The following is a 16,436-nucleotide window of genomic DNA, read 5'->3' on the forward strand; positions in this document are numbered from 1 at the left end:
GTTGCAGAAATGACTAGCAGTCATCCTGTTCTTTAATCTTAAAATACAGGGAGATAATAGACAGTTTCTGAACTATTTATAATTGTTAGAAGCCACTGCTTTTCTCTATAATATTAATATGTGCTATTTGCTAATGATTTTACTGAAGGGGGGGGGGGGAACGGGAGAATCAGATTGGTAATCCTTGCCCTTGCATTTGGGGATAGTTATCAGCACAGCAGAGGGAGCTAGAGTATCACCAAAATTAAACTACAGTAAAAAGCAAACCTTGAATTATTTCAGCATGCATTTCCATTTTTATTTAAATCTACATTTTAATCCAATTTACATAACTAATGATCAAACAGAAATTAAACACAATTCTGCTGCATTGTTCAGCACTAGAGAGTTCAAAAATGAAATATTTACTTCCTCATAATAATAATCAGAGACTATAAATAGAATATATTTGGCAAGCTCTGGTTCTCCTGATACATTTACAATGAGGATATTTAGGGTTGGTAGATAAAGAATCTCCCTTGCAGAAAGATATGGAGGGTGAATGTTGACATCAACTGAGTTCAGTATTAGAATAAACTCCAAAGGAATGAGTATATACCTTTCTCAGGCCCTGTTGCAGAAACATTTGTGGATGTGGCGGTGAAGCGATAGAGGGTGAATGACAAAAGTCATCTCATACCAGTGTGCCACAAACTTTGCATTTTGTATACACAGTTCTGACAGTGCAATATCATGATCCTATTTTCATAATTTTGATGGCAGAATCTTCAATTTTGTGGAAATGTCTTACCTGTTTCCAATTTGTTAAAAGATAATTACAATGGCTGTTCGACATAATATTGTCAGTTTATGAAGTTAATCATTGAAGAACAAGTGTAATCCTGTCTAATAAAACTTCTTTCAGATTTTTCAAAATAAACATTTAGACATGTTTTCCATTTAAATCTTTGGGGCAGAACAGCATGGTCTTCAATAAATATAGTGATTGATTCAGCAAGGATTCTTAAATATGTATATAACTTAGATGATTGATCCTACTATGATTAATCAGAATTTTAAGTGAAATGTCCCTTTTTTCAAATTATTTTTTCCAATATTAAAGATGAACATTATCACTTCCAATTGCCAGTGACAATATTTTTTATTTATTTATGGAGAATGTATCCGTACCGATACCTAACTGCCAAACCGTTTTTTAAGGTTTTTCAAGACTGCCAGCATGAATTGTTGAAAAGTGTACACATTTAATAGCATATCTCTTGCTCTTTTAAATATAAAAATGTGGATTGGGAGTTTATTCAAGTAGATGCTAAATTCCATAAAGCAGCACTTTCAATCTTGTTTTCATGGGAGATCACTACATCTAAATATTGAAGACCATCAATACTTTGGGTTCAATTGTAGTAGGTAATATATCCCTGATAAGGTCTAGCTGCTTTGGCTGTTATCAAATGGAGGATGGGGGAAGAAAGGAGAGGTCAGATAGTGAGAAACGAAACCTATATTCAGAAACTTAGGCTAGAAGGCGGGCTGATAACACTCACAGGTAACGGTCCGTGCATACCAGAGAAATGAAGCCATCTGAAGATGCTCCTCACGTGGCACCTGAGAAGAAGGTGGATTGGACAAGACTGCCTGAACTATGGGGGGAGGAGGGATTAATGTTAGAACTTCTATGTGTAAACCACACCTATTGCCTCAGAGCTTGCTTTCCTTGTGATGCATTCAGTTTCTACTCAGTAAAAGCACCTTTCTCTACAAACAATGGAGTTGGGGTTTTTCTTTCTTGCGTTTTGAATGGAGGCACACCTGACAGTAGGATAATTGAACATAGATTTCAATATAGACAATTCTAGGTGAGAAAGGACAATAAAATAAATGCCAATGAAATAAGATATATTTTAAAGAGCAGAGATATCACAATGAAATGTATGGCTAGGACAACAGTATTCAAAGATAATCTAAAAGAGGCAAACGTGATTAAAGGATGGTGAAAAACTATAAGATCAAAAAAATGGATCATAGAGAAACATTTCTAGATAAAAATTATGTTCAGATAGTGAGATATAATAAACTATAACATACCAGATATCAAAGAAGAAACCATTAAAATAAGGTTATAAAACAACAGACAGTAAAAATGTGTTAAAGTATAAGTCAACAAATATGCCATTCCATTATATGAAATCTGCTTTGTAGTGTCTCCTAGGCCTTGTTCTATTTTCATTGCTACCACCAGAGAATAACTTCAGCACTGTGTTCAGACATGGAACGACCATTTTAGGCAATTTAGTTTGTGCCTCAAAATCAAGAAGACTGTGTATCTAGAGACTAGTTCAAGCACCTTCACCATCTAAGTCAGCAGTGCAAATCTATTAAAGACAAACTCCTTCTGTTACTTAAGATCTCATCTGCAAAGTGATGTGGTATGAATGGGGAAGTGTGTGTACAAATGAATGCTACATGGCTGTAATAGAAGGAGATTACTGGGGTGCTTTGAGAGAGGTACATAGCAATTCACTTTAAAATGAAAGTTCACAGAACGATGGTTCACCCAGTAGTGCTGCATGGAGCTGAGAACTGGACAAAGTGCTGAATGCCCTCTGGATGCAGGGAGATGTGTATGTTCTATTGGTCATTAGGTGTTTCCCTTCTTGACCATGTTAGCAACAAACCACCAGTAGAAAAATGTCGCACCAATGACAGAAAAAATGTGGAGCAAATGCAGGGGTGAAATGCCCAAACCAGTGCGAACCAGTAGTAATTAAAGCTACCGGTTCGATTGAACTAGTATTTCGGACAATCAGCTATGCCATGTGATTTATATTTGCTAGAAAGCAGGAACGGCATAGCTGTTTCTCCCCCACCCCGCTGTTCTACTTACCTTCTTAAGCCTCCTTTAGGTGCGCACTGCGCATGCGTGCGCAGCATATGTTTGGTGTGCATATTGCATGTATGTACAGCATGCGTTTGGTATGCACTATGCATGCATGCATAGGTGCATTTCGTGCGCAACACATATGCACGTGCAGCAAACCAGTAACAAACCTTGGAGATTTTACCACTGGGAAAATGCCATGTCCTATCAGCAACACTCCACAGCATTACTTGTACCATTTAACACTTTACATTGATGGCAAATGCCTGCATGGAAGATCAAAGTACAGGTTGTTGTTAGTTGCGAAGTCGTGTCTGACCCATCACGACCCCATGGACAACGTTCCTCCAGGCCTTCCTGTCCTCTACCATCCTTTGGAGTCCATTTAAACTCATGCCTACTGCTTCAGTGACTCCATCCAGCCACCTGTCGACCCCTTCTTCTTTTGCCCTCAATCTTTCCCAGCATTAGGCTCTTCTCCAGTGAGTCCTTCTTTCTCATTAGGTGGCCAAAGTATTTCAGTTTCATCTTCAGGATCTGGCCTTCTAAAGAGCAGTCGGTCGATCTCATCTAGGACTGACTTGTTTGTTCGCCTTGCAGTCCAAGGGACTCGCAGGAGTCTTCTCCAGCACCAGAGTTCAAAGGCCTCGATTCTTTGGCGCTCAGCCTTTCTTATGGTCCAGCCTTCACAGTCATACATTGCAACTGGGAAAACCATAGCCTTGACTATACGCACTTTTGTTGGCAGGGTGATGTCTCTGCTTTTTAGCTGTCTAGATTTGCCATAGCTTTCCTCCCCAGGAGCAAGCGTCTTTTAATTTCTTGGCTGCAGTCCCCATCTGCGGTGATCTTGGAGCCCAGGAAAATACAATCTGTCACTACCTCCATTTCTTCCCCATCTATCTGCCAGGAATTGAGAAGGCTGGATGCCAAGATTTTAGTTTTCTTAATGTTGAGCACAGGTAACAGGACGCAATTGACTCAGACATAAAAATCACCATTTGTGTTAGATTCGGGCAATAACGAGGCTGGAGACCAGTGAGTGACAACAGCTCTTTAGTTTATAGTGAACCCAGCAAAAAACATCCGGCAAAATTCCTCCTTTTATACAGTTTTGGCTTATGCTTGAACCAATCAGCAACGTGCTTGTTCCCGCCCAAATTTCCCTCCAAAAGTTTAAAGATACATTACACTCCTCCCCTCCCAGAACGCATTGTACCTATATTTACATTTATTTAGCATATCATTTCTCAACGTAGTCACGCAGGTAGGAAGGGCGTTTCCTGACCCTTTTGGACCTGCGCAATTCATTCTCGGGGAGTGAGTCGAGCTGTTCGGAGGGACTTTTAGTTCCTCCTAGCTCCTCCTCTTGGCCGTCCGGCCCTGGATTATTGGCAGAGTCGTCCCTGCTGTCTTCCTGAGGAACCGGTTTGCGTCGCTGGACTTCATTGGACTCAGATAAGTCCCCCGTTCGCCTCGGGCTTGAGTCAGCTGTGTATTCAAACATTTGGTAGTCAGGGCCTGGCTGATTTGTTTCTGATTTGCTTGGTATTCGCTTTCTTATTTGGTCTATGTGTCGCCGCCAAACTCGGCCATCCTCCATGTCTACTATATAGGATTTTGGCCCGGTTATTCCAAGGATTGTTCCTTTTAACCATGTTGGACCCTCGCTATAGTTGTGTGCCCACACTGGGTCACCAACTGCCATTTCCCTGATTTTTCCTTGTGTCCCCCTGTACCCATCTGGGGTGTAGGTTGGGTTTAAACGATCTAACGGGCACCTGAGCTTTCTGCCCATCAATAATTCCGCTGGGCTGCGGCCAGTTGCTACACAGGGGGTTCTATGTTGGACTGCTAGGAACGTATCGATTTTTGTTTGCCAATCGCCTGGACTTATCCTAGAAAGCGCTTCCTTTGCGCTCCTAACGAAACGTTCTGCAAGTCCGTTCGACGCCGGGTGGAAAGGCGCCGAGAGGGCATGTCTGATGCCCTCCTCTGCCAAGTACCCCTCAAACTGAGTTACCGTGAATTGCGGGCCGTTGTCGGAAACCAGGGTGTCGGGTAACCCATGGGTTACAAACAGGTGCCTTAGGACTGATATGACTGCCTCAGCCGTCATGGATCTCATGAGGATAATTTCTAACCATTTTGAGTAGGCATCTACTACAATTAAAAAGGTTTGACCGTGGAACGGGCCGGCAAAATCAATGTGAATTCTGGACCATGACCCCTGGGGTTTCTCCCACTCTCTAATTGGGGCTGTAGGGGGTAGTGGCCGTGACTCTTGGCAGGGTTGGCATTTCCCTACCCTGTCACTGATTTCCTGATCCATCAAGGGCCACCAAACATAACTCCTCGCTAAACTCTTCATCCTCACGATTCCCGGGTGGCCCACATGCAATAGTTCCAATACATTTTTCCGTAGTTTTTCTGGAATGACCACTCTATCCCCCCATAACAGACACCCCCCTTGAACCGACAGTTCCGCTCGTTTTTTCGCAAAGTCTTTGAACCGCTCGCGCAGAAGGGCCATCCCCTTTGTACCCAACCGATTACAGTCCTTATTGTAATGTCCTTGTAAGATGCCCTAGCCACTTCTTTGGATGTGACTGGGCCAGAGTCCCAAGAGTCAATTAATAAGACTGGAATTCCCGGGGTCGGGTCTTCAATGGTTTCAGGTAAAGGGCATCTGCTTAGAGCGTCCGCATGCCCTAAGTCTTTTCCGGGGTGGTGGATCAATTTATAAGAGTATGCCGCTAGAAAAATAGTCCAACGGGTCAGCCTGGGTGAAAGTGCAACGGGTGTTGGGCGGTCGCCTGCCAATAGACCTAGTAAGGGTCTATGGTCCGTGACTATCTCGAAGTCTCATCCGAAAACGTATTTGTGGAATTTCTTCACCCCGGAGACTATTGCCAATGCTTCCCTATCTAGCTGGCTATAGTTCCTTTCGGCCTGGGACATTGTTCGGGAGTAATATGCTATAGGGGCTTCCGTTCCATTCAGCAATCTGTGGCTGAGCACAGCCCCCACCCCATAGGGAGATGCATCACAAACTAGTACTAATGGCAACGTGCCATTATATTGAATGAGGAGGCTATCGCTAGACAAAAGGTTTTTTACCCCTTCGAATGCCCTAGCTTCCGCCTTCCCCCAGGACCAAACAGCTTTCTTTGCTAGTAATTTGTGTAGCGGTTCAGCTATTGTTGTCTTGTGTTTTAAGAATACCGCATAGAAGTTGACAAGACCTAAGAATGCTTGTAACTCCGTTTTATTTTTGGGAGCTGGGGCCTTCCTGATGGCCCTTACCTTGCTCTCAGTGGGGTGAATCCCTTCCCTATCTATGCGGTAGCCTAGGAATTCCACGGACTCTACCCCAATTTGGCATTTGTTAAGCTTAACTTTAAGCACGGCAGACCGGAAAATGCCCAAAACCTTCCTTAGTCTCACTCCCAGTTCCCCTAAGTTCTCAGCTGATACCAATACATCATCGAAATAAGGCACCACCCCAGGTAAACCCTGTAATAGTCGCTCCATTAGGTTTTGAAATAGCCCTGGGGCCACACTAACTCCAAACTGGAGTCGAGTGCATTTGAAAGCCCCCCGGTGCGTGACAATTGTCTGCGCCTCGGCTGTGCTGCTATCTACGGGTAACTGCTGGTAGGCTTGAGCCAAATTGAGTTTGGCGAAAACTTGCCCTTGTCCCAACGAGTGCAGCAAGTGTTGCACCACTGGAACGGGGTATGCACTCTTTTGCAACGCTTTGTTTAGCGTTGCCTTGTAGTCAGCACAAATCCGGACCGATCCGTCCGGTTTGACTGGGGTCACTATGGGTGTCTCCCATTTCGCATGGTCAACGGGCACTAGTATTCCCTGGCTAACTAGCTTGTCCAATTCCCTGTCAATCTTTGGCTTAAGGGCAAATGGGACCTTCCTAGCCTTTAACCTGATAGGGGCAACTTGTGGGTCTAGATTGAAAGAGATAGGGGTCCCCTCGTACTTGCCCAGGCAGTCTTTGAAAACGTCCTCGAACTCCTTCAGTAGTTCAGCCTTGAGGTCGACTTCGTTTCTGAAGACCCCGGTCACTCCCATGCCCAAAGCTCGGAACCAGTCCAGTCCTAGCAAACTCGGTAAGGTTCCATCCACTATGGTGATTGGCAGGGTCTTCTTGAACTGTCCATATTTGACTTGGACGGACGTCACCCCTCGAACAGGGATTCGATTTCCTTGGTAGTCCTGCACTCTCAGCTTCTGGGTTTGTAGTTGGCGCTTCGCGACAGCTGGCAAGTCTTTCACGAGGGTGCCCCAAGACATAATTGTGATTGATGAGACGGTGTCCACTTCCATCTGGCACGGCACTCCTTCAATGTATGTCTTGGTAAAAATCTTTTTTTCTAGTCGCGTCGATGCGAGGCTCACTCTCACAGTGGTCCCTTTTTGAATTGGCCAATCCCGGGCCACTTCGCTGCTCCCGCGCTCTGATTGGTCGGTTTGAATTTTCGGCGGGAAGGTTGGGGGGCTCGACAGGCCTGCGCTATGTGACCTTTCTTTTCGCACCGCCGACAAATAGCGTCCTTAAACTTGCAGTTTTGTCGTTGATGTTGGCCCCCGCAACTCACGCATTCGCCCCAATCCCCTCTCTCCGGCCGGTGTGGAAAACCTCTTCCTCTTCCTCACCGTCTGACTCAGCCTGGACCTCCTCATTGTGGACCGGTGTTGTTTTCGCCACGGTACCCTGTGCGTTCGGCTTTTGCAATGTTTCGGCCGCTTTGGTAGACATCTCGTGAGCCCTGGCTTCGTCCAGGGCTATTGCCAAAGTCAGGTTGCTCTTAGACAGCAGCCGCCTTTGCAATCGGATGTCTCTGACCCCACAAATGAGCTGTTCGAGTAAGGAGTCCTCCAAATCTCTGTACTCACAGTGGTTCGCGGCTTTCCTCAACGCGGCCATGTACACGCTTATCGATTCGCCTTCTCGCTGTACCCGCTGCCTCAACTCGAACCGTTGGACGAACTTTGAGGGTACCGGTACGTAGTGCGCTCGAAGTGTTGTTTGTAGTGTTTGCCACGGTACCGATTGTACCGGCGTTGGCTCTGAAAGTGACTCCGCGGTATCGAAAACCTCTGGACCGCAGTGGCTCAGGAAGTACGCTCGCTTCCTATTATCCGAAACTCCTTGTAGTTCGTTCGCTTCGAGGAAACACTCGAAGCGAGCCATGTATGACCCCATTTCTCTTTTGCTGGGTCAAATGGCGCTGGCGCCGTGTAGCTGGACATCGCTAACTATCCGCCCTTGAACTGGCTGGGTTCGCGTCTTCTTTTGCTCCTTCAGCTCTTTTTCCTGATCTCACTGCCTCAGTATCCACCTTCGTCGCCAATGTTAGATTCGGGCAATAACGAGGCTGGAGACCAGTGAGTGACAACAGCTCTTTAGTTTATAGTGAACCCAGCAAAAAACATCTGGCAAAATTCCTCCTTTTATACAGTTTTGGCTTATGCTTGAACCAATCAGCAACGTGCTTGTTCCCGCCCAAATTTCCCTCCAAAAGTTTAAAGATACATTACAATTTGGATCCAGTTCCTGCATTAAATCCAGTGAAATGGCATTAGTTGATCCAAAAAGCAAACCTTGCAGCTGAGAAAAAAATGATAGAAAGCACAATGTCTATGGAAATTCTCAGTCATCCAAGCTACGGTTATCTCAAAGGTGTTTTTTTTTTTCAAAAGGGAATGGGATTGTGTTTTTTTCATTAAGACATCGTTTCGCTTCTCATCCAAAAATCTTGATCTGTTCTGACTGATGATTATGAAGAAAATTTTATTAGAACTGTTCAGTACGTATGGTGTCAGTTTGAATAGTGTTCTGGTCATGTAAAACTCATGTTACAGATGTCCCAAAGGTGCTTTTTTAAGAGGCAATTGGACTTTCTGGACCTACCTTAAAAGGCAAGTCCAGTTGCCTTTTGAAAAAGCACCTTTGGGACAACCATGACCTGGATGACCAAGAATCTCCATAGTCATGTTACATATGGGTTTATTTCCAGAAATCTTTTTATAACAAGCTAATTATATTTTTAGTTGTTCCAGAGGTATTACCCTCGCTACAAGTTTCCTTAATGCTATTTCTGCATCAGTCTCTTAAATACACACACTATGCCTACACGTCAGTGGTGGGTTGCTACCAGTTCTGACTGGTTCTTAAGAATCGCTGGCAAAAATCTGTCCAAGTTCGCAGAACCAGTAACGATGCCCACCTGGCCATGCTCCCGAATCGGTTCCCTTGGCCAAAGAGGTTGCAAAAACAAAAGGTTTTAAAAGGCTCCTCTGGCAATCCCAGCTGAATTGCTTGATCACCAGAACCTTTAAAAAACATGTTTTCTACAAGCTCTTCAGCCGAAGAGCTTGTAGAAAAAATCCTTTTAAGAGGTTCTGGACTGCTATGAGACAAGCCTCATGGGATCGTCAGAGGGGCCGTTTTTTCCTCTGGTGATCCCAGATGAATTTCTTGATCATCACAGGCTTTTAAAATCACTTTTTTACAACCTCTTACAACCACCCATGCCTGCCCAATCGCCCCCTCCCCCACTTACCTATAATTGCTGCTCCTTTCGGGCTCGCAAACCATGGCTTCTGCAATCAGTTGCATCAGCTAGCAACTGATTCTGCCTGCCTCAATTGGGTAAGTAAACTATTAAAAAATAGTTAATTGGGTTTCTTTTAAGGAGTTGGGTTTTTAAACAGCAATTAAAAGTTAAGGAAGTTTTAAATTTAGCTGCTTTTATCTAAAAACGGGGTCTCCAACCTTAGTAACTTTAAGGCTTGTGGACTTCAACTCCCAGAATTCTTCAGCCAGCTTTGTTTTGCTTTGCTTTGCTGGCTGAGGCTCTGGGAGTTGAAGTCCAAAAACCTTAAAATTACTAAGGCTGGAGACCCCTGATCTAAAAAATATAAATAAAATAAAATAATAAAATAAAATATTTGTGCAGCTTTCTGAGATTTGGTGTGTTTCTGTAGTGTTTCACTCTAACTACACAAACACACAAAATCTCACAAAGCTGTATGTGGCATTTTGTGTGTGTGTGAGTTGGTTGTATTGTGTTGTGTTGTGTGTGTGTAAAGTATGGAAGTTGGTTTTTGGTACCTCTTATTGTTTTTAAAAAAGAAATACATATTGCAAGGCAATTTCTCCTGCATATTAACACATGATGTTACAGAAAACATAGTTTTTTTTAAGTAAGAATGCCAGAATGCTAAAAAGAAAATGTCCTATGTCCTAATCAGAAATAGACCCAATATTTATATATCTTCCAATTATTATTATTATTATTATTATTATTATTATTATTATTATTATTATTATTATTATTATTATTATTATTATTATTATTATTATTATTATTATTATTATTATTATTATTACAGAGCAATTCCACACATAACTGAATGTCAGAATACCAGTGAGTAATTGCACTGTCTATAAAATAAATTTGTTTCAAAGTCAAAATGTCATCTTGCTGTCAAATAATTCCATAGATTATCATAAACAGAGCTGGAGAAATTGTACTGTGACTGGAAAGAAATGTGCTGTGAATCTTCTTCATTACCAAGACATGACTTCCATTGTAATTAACTGCCTATCACAATAGCTTCCTTGTGCTGTGTTGCTGTTTACCCGCTGTCACATATAAACTCATTATCATTTCTGTTGATGCAATACTATTTCTCAGGTTAACCTTTCCTTCACAGTAGGATAAAAATCCTTCATGTTGATGGATCCTGTAACATAACTTGCAGTACTTATTCAGAGGCTTCCCGTTTCTTTTTTCTTCATTTATGACTAAATTACAAGTAAGTTTGAACACCTGCCTTTTCTAATGACAGGTTGTCCTTTCCATGCACCGAAAATGTAAGATTTCTTCCTTGGCAAGAAGATCCAGATTATTATTTTCAGAACTGGAGCAACTTCTGGAACTCTTCTCCACTGAGCTCAAGAAGTTTATTCTTGTTTGTATAGCCTACATTTATTTCAGTTATTTAGTATTTACTGAAAAAATTATATGCCATCCCTCTGATGATCCCAGTTTCCTGTGGATAAAATTGGTATAAGAGGATTAAATTTACAAGGTTATTATGAACAAATGCAAACATTTCTGGGGTGATAACAGCATGTCTTGTCATAGTTATATAGCAGGGTACAAATGTAGGTTATAAAAGATTGCTTTTTAAATAACTGAAATGTGTGAAGAGAATGGAAAATATCAAACTTCAATTTTGCAAGTTGTGCAAGCATTGAGATAGCCACAAGATTAGCTGTTGAAAACGTAGACATTTCTTGCAGGAAACCTGTAACCGCATCCTGGAGAGGAGGGGAGAGGGAAATATTTAGCTGCTTTAGCACAGCAACAGGAAGCCATAACCAATTAATGCTGATATGCTGTATTTCTGTATGTTTTTTCTACTTTTTTAAAGTATATAACTGCTTGTTTGTCCATAAGGAAGTTGTTCAGATGTTGCTATGGCTAAGTTGCTGTGAACCTTTTGTGCAAATAAATACAGCTCCTTTGATTCCGAGGTCTGAGTCTCATTATTCCTACAACATTTATGGCGACTCCGCCAGGACTCAGAGCGATCTTTCACTGAGGACAGCATAGGACAGCATGGACCGACTGGTGCCTAGTCGGGGCTGCCTCCCTGAACCTTCAGGCACCACGGATGATTTCTCCAGAAAGAGGCAGATGGTATTACAGGGGTATTCGGTGGACAACCGGCTGATCCAAGAACCCGTCCGGAATCAAAGGCAGCCACAAAACCATGCCAGCTGAAAAGAAGACACCTGCAGGCAAGTATTGTGTCATTGTAGCCCCACTCAGTTTGAGAGTGGAAGAGAGGGCCTGATCACCCACCTGGGTCTGGGATTGGTGTATCCTAAGGAGGCTCAAGAATTGTGTGGGTGGTTAAGCCATTGCAGTCCCTGTTGGTGACCATTGGAACGTCCGGCATCACAGGTCAGTGGCAGTGTGTTAGACAATGGGTGGTGGAGGAATTGTCCCCAGGATACCTCTTCAGTGTATGTTGAATAATTTCAAGAGAGGTTTTAGTGGAGATTATGGAGACCCTAGGGCCAATCCAGGTGACCTAAAGAAATTTTGTGAAAGTGAGTTGCCAACATTTAATGTAGGATAGAAGCCCCAAGGTACCATTAATTTAGACATCATTTCAAGGAGCACCAAATTGTGACTGACTCAGATTATGGGCACCCAGATCAATACCCTTATATTTACCAGTGGCAAATAGTAGTAAAACAGAATCCTGATTGGCTTCACAAATGTCGAATTGAACTCATGCGAGTCTGCGTGGCTCGAATGAAAGGAACTTCCAGATGTAAAGTCAAGGAGAGTCACAATGAAGGGAAATCTGTCCTAAAAACAGAATCCTATTAAGAAGATATTCCTCTGCCTTATGCTCCTGTGTATCGACCAATGGCCCAAAGCAGGCAACATTCCAGTCCCAATTCAACTGTCCAATCTGGAGGATGGCATCAATCAAGTTCAAGGGGCAGGAGCACAAGAAATACAGAGGGAAATACCAAATACTGATCAAGGCCTAAGGGATCCCCTCATCCCCCCCTTCCACCCGCTTTTCATTCTCCAGTTGCAGGTTATATTAGAGCCCAACTCTTGGCCCCACTTCGCCAGATGGACCAAAGGGTCATGAATGCCCAGGGCATTCAGCCTCTGTTCCAATATGTCCCTTTTACTACTACAGACCTCTTAAATTGGAAGTAGCATTTTGTGCCCCTGTCAGCCAAACCCCAAGAGGTTGTTGACCTCTTTGGAACCTTTATCAAGATACACAATCCTACATGGCAGGACCTAGAACAAGTAATGAATACTCTCCTCAATGGTGAAGAGAGAGAGAGATTGAATAATGCCATCAGTAATATCTTAAAACCTGCAGCGGGAGGAAATCTTCAGGCTGTACTAGATCAATGGTTTCCATGACAGGATCCCCATTGGGATCCTTATCAAGACCTGGCAAACCTCTAGAACTATCAGGGACTGATCCTCCAGGCTTTAGAGCAGGCAGCAAAACCACCAGTGAATATATCCAAGCCCTCTTTAATAATACAGGAGACTGATGAGAGTCCCAAAGCCTTTTTCCAGAGATTAATTGAGGCTTATAGGACATACACCCCAATTGACCCCTTGAGTCCTGAGAATGCCCATATGTTAGCCATGGCCTTCATATCACAAAGTGCCCCTGATATTAAAAAAAGCTTCAGAAACAGGAAAGGGCATTGGGCATAACTAAGAGTCAGTTGATGGAAATTGCATGAAAAGTCTACATGAATAGAGAGAAGGTGGAAGAAAAGAAGAAGGATGATAGGATGCAATGAAAGGCTGAATTTCTGGCAGCTGCACTGTCAAGTAGCTCCAGAAATTTGGGAAGAAACCAGTAATAGTTTGAAAAATCATATGGGGGACTTAAGCCAGATAGGGACCACATGGATGAGTCAAATGGTGGGCGAACTGAACAAGCAAATACAAGAAATCCAACAATATTGTGTGTCCCTCAGTCCACCTTTTTTGAGTACCCCCAGTCATAATATCCGAGTAAGAGACAAAATATGGGTAAAACACTGGAAAGGGGAAAACTTGAAACCTAGGTGGAAAGGCCCATGTACTATGGTTATGTGTTCTCCACTTGCAGTAAAAGTGTTGGAATCCAAGTCCTGGATTCACTGGACTTGAATTAAGCCGGTAGCTGATGAATATTGGGAAGCAGAACAAGACAAAACCCATCCTCTAGTGGTGCACTTAAAGAAGCACCCCCTATAACTGCCTTACTGGCAGCGGGCAGGCAACATACGGGGCAGAAGAAGCCTTACTGGTGTCACTCCAGAAGCTGACCCTCTATGTACGGCTGAAGAACCTGGATGAGAAAAACAACTTGGGTAGACTAAATATATTTCAAGGAATGGTAGTCCGAGCATATGTAGCCATAGGTGCAGTGGGTCTGGCTGTAATGAGTTTGATTGTACTAATTGTGATCACTGTACCTGAAAACATAGGCTGTAACCATGGACAGAGTGAATCCCCTGGGTATACTGATGTTTGAAGAACCTTGGGAGTGGAAAGGGGGCGTGGCCAGCGCCATGATGGGATGGTGTGCCCCAGTGCCCTGGGGTAAACACTCAAATTCCTGCTGTAGTCATTTGCGGCCAGGAAACAATTGACCCTGTCTACAAAGCAGTCCCAGGATTCCTTCGCCTGATCGAATGGAGCGAATGTGGAAAGAGTGGCCATTGATCAAGGAGACTTGCCTGAGGTAATTTAGTCCTCAATGTCTTGTTGCCTTGGCTCTGCTCTCTGGCTAGTTCTCATGAATGGCTTTGTTCCCCTGCGATCTCCGCTAACAAAATCCTCGTCGCCAGTGTTGTATTCGCAAAACAACAGCAAGAAGTGAGGCAACGCAGGAGAACCATTAACAGTTCTTTTATTAACTACAAACAATTAACTGAGGTGAGCAAGCAAGCAAGCTCTAAACTGACAGCCCTTTTATATTGGAGCTGTAAACAGCTCAGCCAATAGCAGCTCCTTAATTCTCCCGCCGGCTATAGCATCGGCGGTTAACCAATCAACTGCTGGTTACTGGTCATGTGTTCTCCAGCCGAACACAACACCTGCCATTCTGGGGGTTCTCAATGAACCATAGCTTTCCTGGAGGGACAGCGAAGAAAGAAGGCACCGGCTGGCGCAAACAGGGAAGTTGCAAATTCCCTGCAGCACCAGCATCCAGCCTTCAACCCAACAACAGGAAAGGCAGCCATTAAAAGCTGCCAATGTTGGGACAGCCACACAAGAAGACTGAGCAGGAGGTGAGATCAGAACAGAGTATTGTTACCAGATGAGCGATTGGCCAACTCGCAGGTAAGAAGAAAAAAACTTGTAAAGCTCAAAAATTTTCTGGCTTGAAGTTAGGGGCTAATTGGCATGCAAAAACTTAAAGTGAGAGGAAGCAAACAGTAAAGAGGATTTACAAGTCAAAAGCCCTAAAAGAAACAACGTTCCATCTGGATTTAAAATTGGTCTTGGAAGAAAATATAAATATAAATATTAAAGGGAGAAGAAGATTGAGAGAAAAGGATTTAATAGAGGAAGAAAACGAAACTGCTTTTGTGATTAATGAGTGACATTTTGTTGCCAGTAGTTGTGCATTGGAGAGAATCATTGCTGGAGAAGAAGAGAAAAAAACAGCATTGCATTGTTTAGTCTAAGAGGAAAGGGACATTAAAGGAGTCTTGTTTGAACAGCTATGGTAAGAACTGGAAAAATCAAGATTGGAATTTGGACTGCAGGAAAAAATAAAAACATTTGAATTGGCTTGCATTTGGAAACAGGAAAAAAAGTGGTGGGGAGAGAGAATAGTTTGGACTTGAATTTGGACTATACATAAATTAAGATAAATAAATATAAAAAGTTTTTCTCCTCACATCGAAAGCATGGAGAATTGGGAGGAATTATGGGAGATACTTCAAATGATGTGAGAGTCCTTTAATGGGAACAAACAAGCAGAACTGTGGTTTAAAAATAAAAAAAGAAATTATGAAATTATGAGAAAACAAGAACAACAAAAATATAATGTTGAAAAAGAAATGAGTGAGGATAATACAGATGATCATATTGGGATTGATAGGGAAAGAATAAAAATGGAGAGGGGAAAAGATATTTTAAAAAAGAAAGGGAAAAAGGAAAGAAGAAAAGAAGAAAAGAAAGGGGGAAATTAAAAGAGTGAAAAAATAGATGATTACACTGGCATTAGCAGTGATAGAACAGAGAAGAGGAGGAAATAGAGAAAAATTGAGGGGGGAAATTAAAAGTAAAAGTCAGAGAAAGGTGGAAAATGGTTAAAAGAAGGAGAAAAATGAATAGTAGAAAAAAACTAAAATAGTGGTAGAAAGTTTATTTTCTTTTATTTTCTGGAATAATGGAAATTAGAAGAAATATATGGATTATTGTAAAAAGGTAGTAAAAAAGGTTGAAATGAATGAAAATAAAAAGAGAAGAAGTAAATTAAATGTGAAAGATATAATGGAATATTTGTTTTCTTTTTCTGTTTGTGTCTGAGAATACATGGATTGAGAGAGAATTAAAGTGGATGGTAAGGAAATAAATTTTAAATATATAAAAGAATGGAAAATCCAGCAGATGAAATGTGAAAGATAGTATGGCTTATAAGTGAAAATGATTGAAATTAAGATGTAAAAGGGAACAAAAATTGAAATGATAGTAAATGATGAAAATAATGTATTGAATTGTGAACAAAATCTCTAAGAAAATAAGAGGTGGAAGGTTGCATTAATTGATTGTAAGATATAAATGGAATAAGATAAAGACAATGTTAATAACTAAAATATAGGAGGGGAGGTTTGAGAAATGTATAATAAATGAGAAAACCGGGGTTGTCTGGACACCAGAAATATTGAAATGAAAATAAATACAGCAATGGAGAGAGATAAGAAGAAGGAGACAGATGGAAAGGGAGAAGGACAGAGTGTCAGCTT

The sequence above is a fragment of the Ahaetulla prasina genome, chromosome 7 (assembly GCF_028640845.1).
Source record: "Ahaetulla prasina isolate Xishuangbanna chromosome 7, ASM2864084v1, whole genome shotgun sequence".
Classification (NCBI taxonomy): Eukaryota; Metazoa; Chordata; class Lepidosauria; order Squamata; family Colubridae; genus Ahaetulla; species Ahaetulla prasina.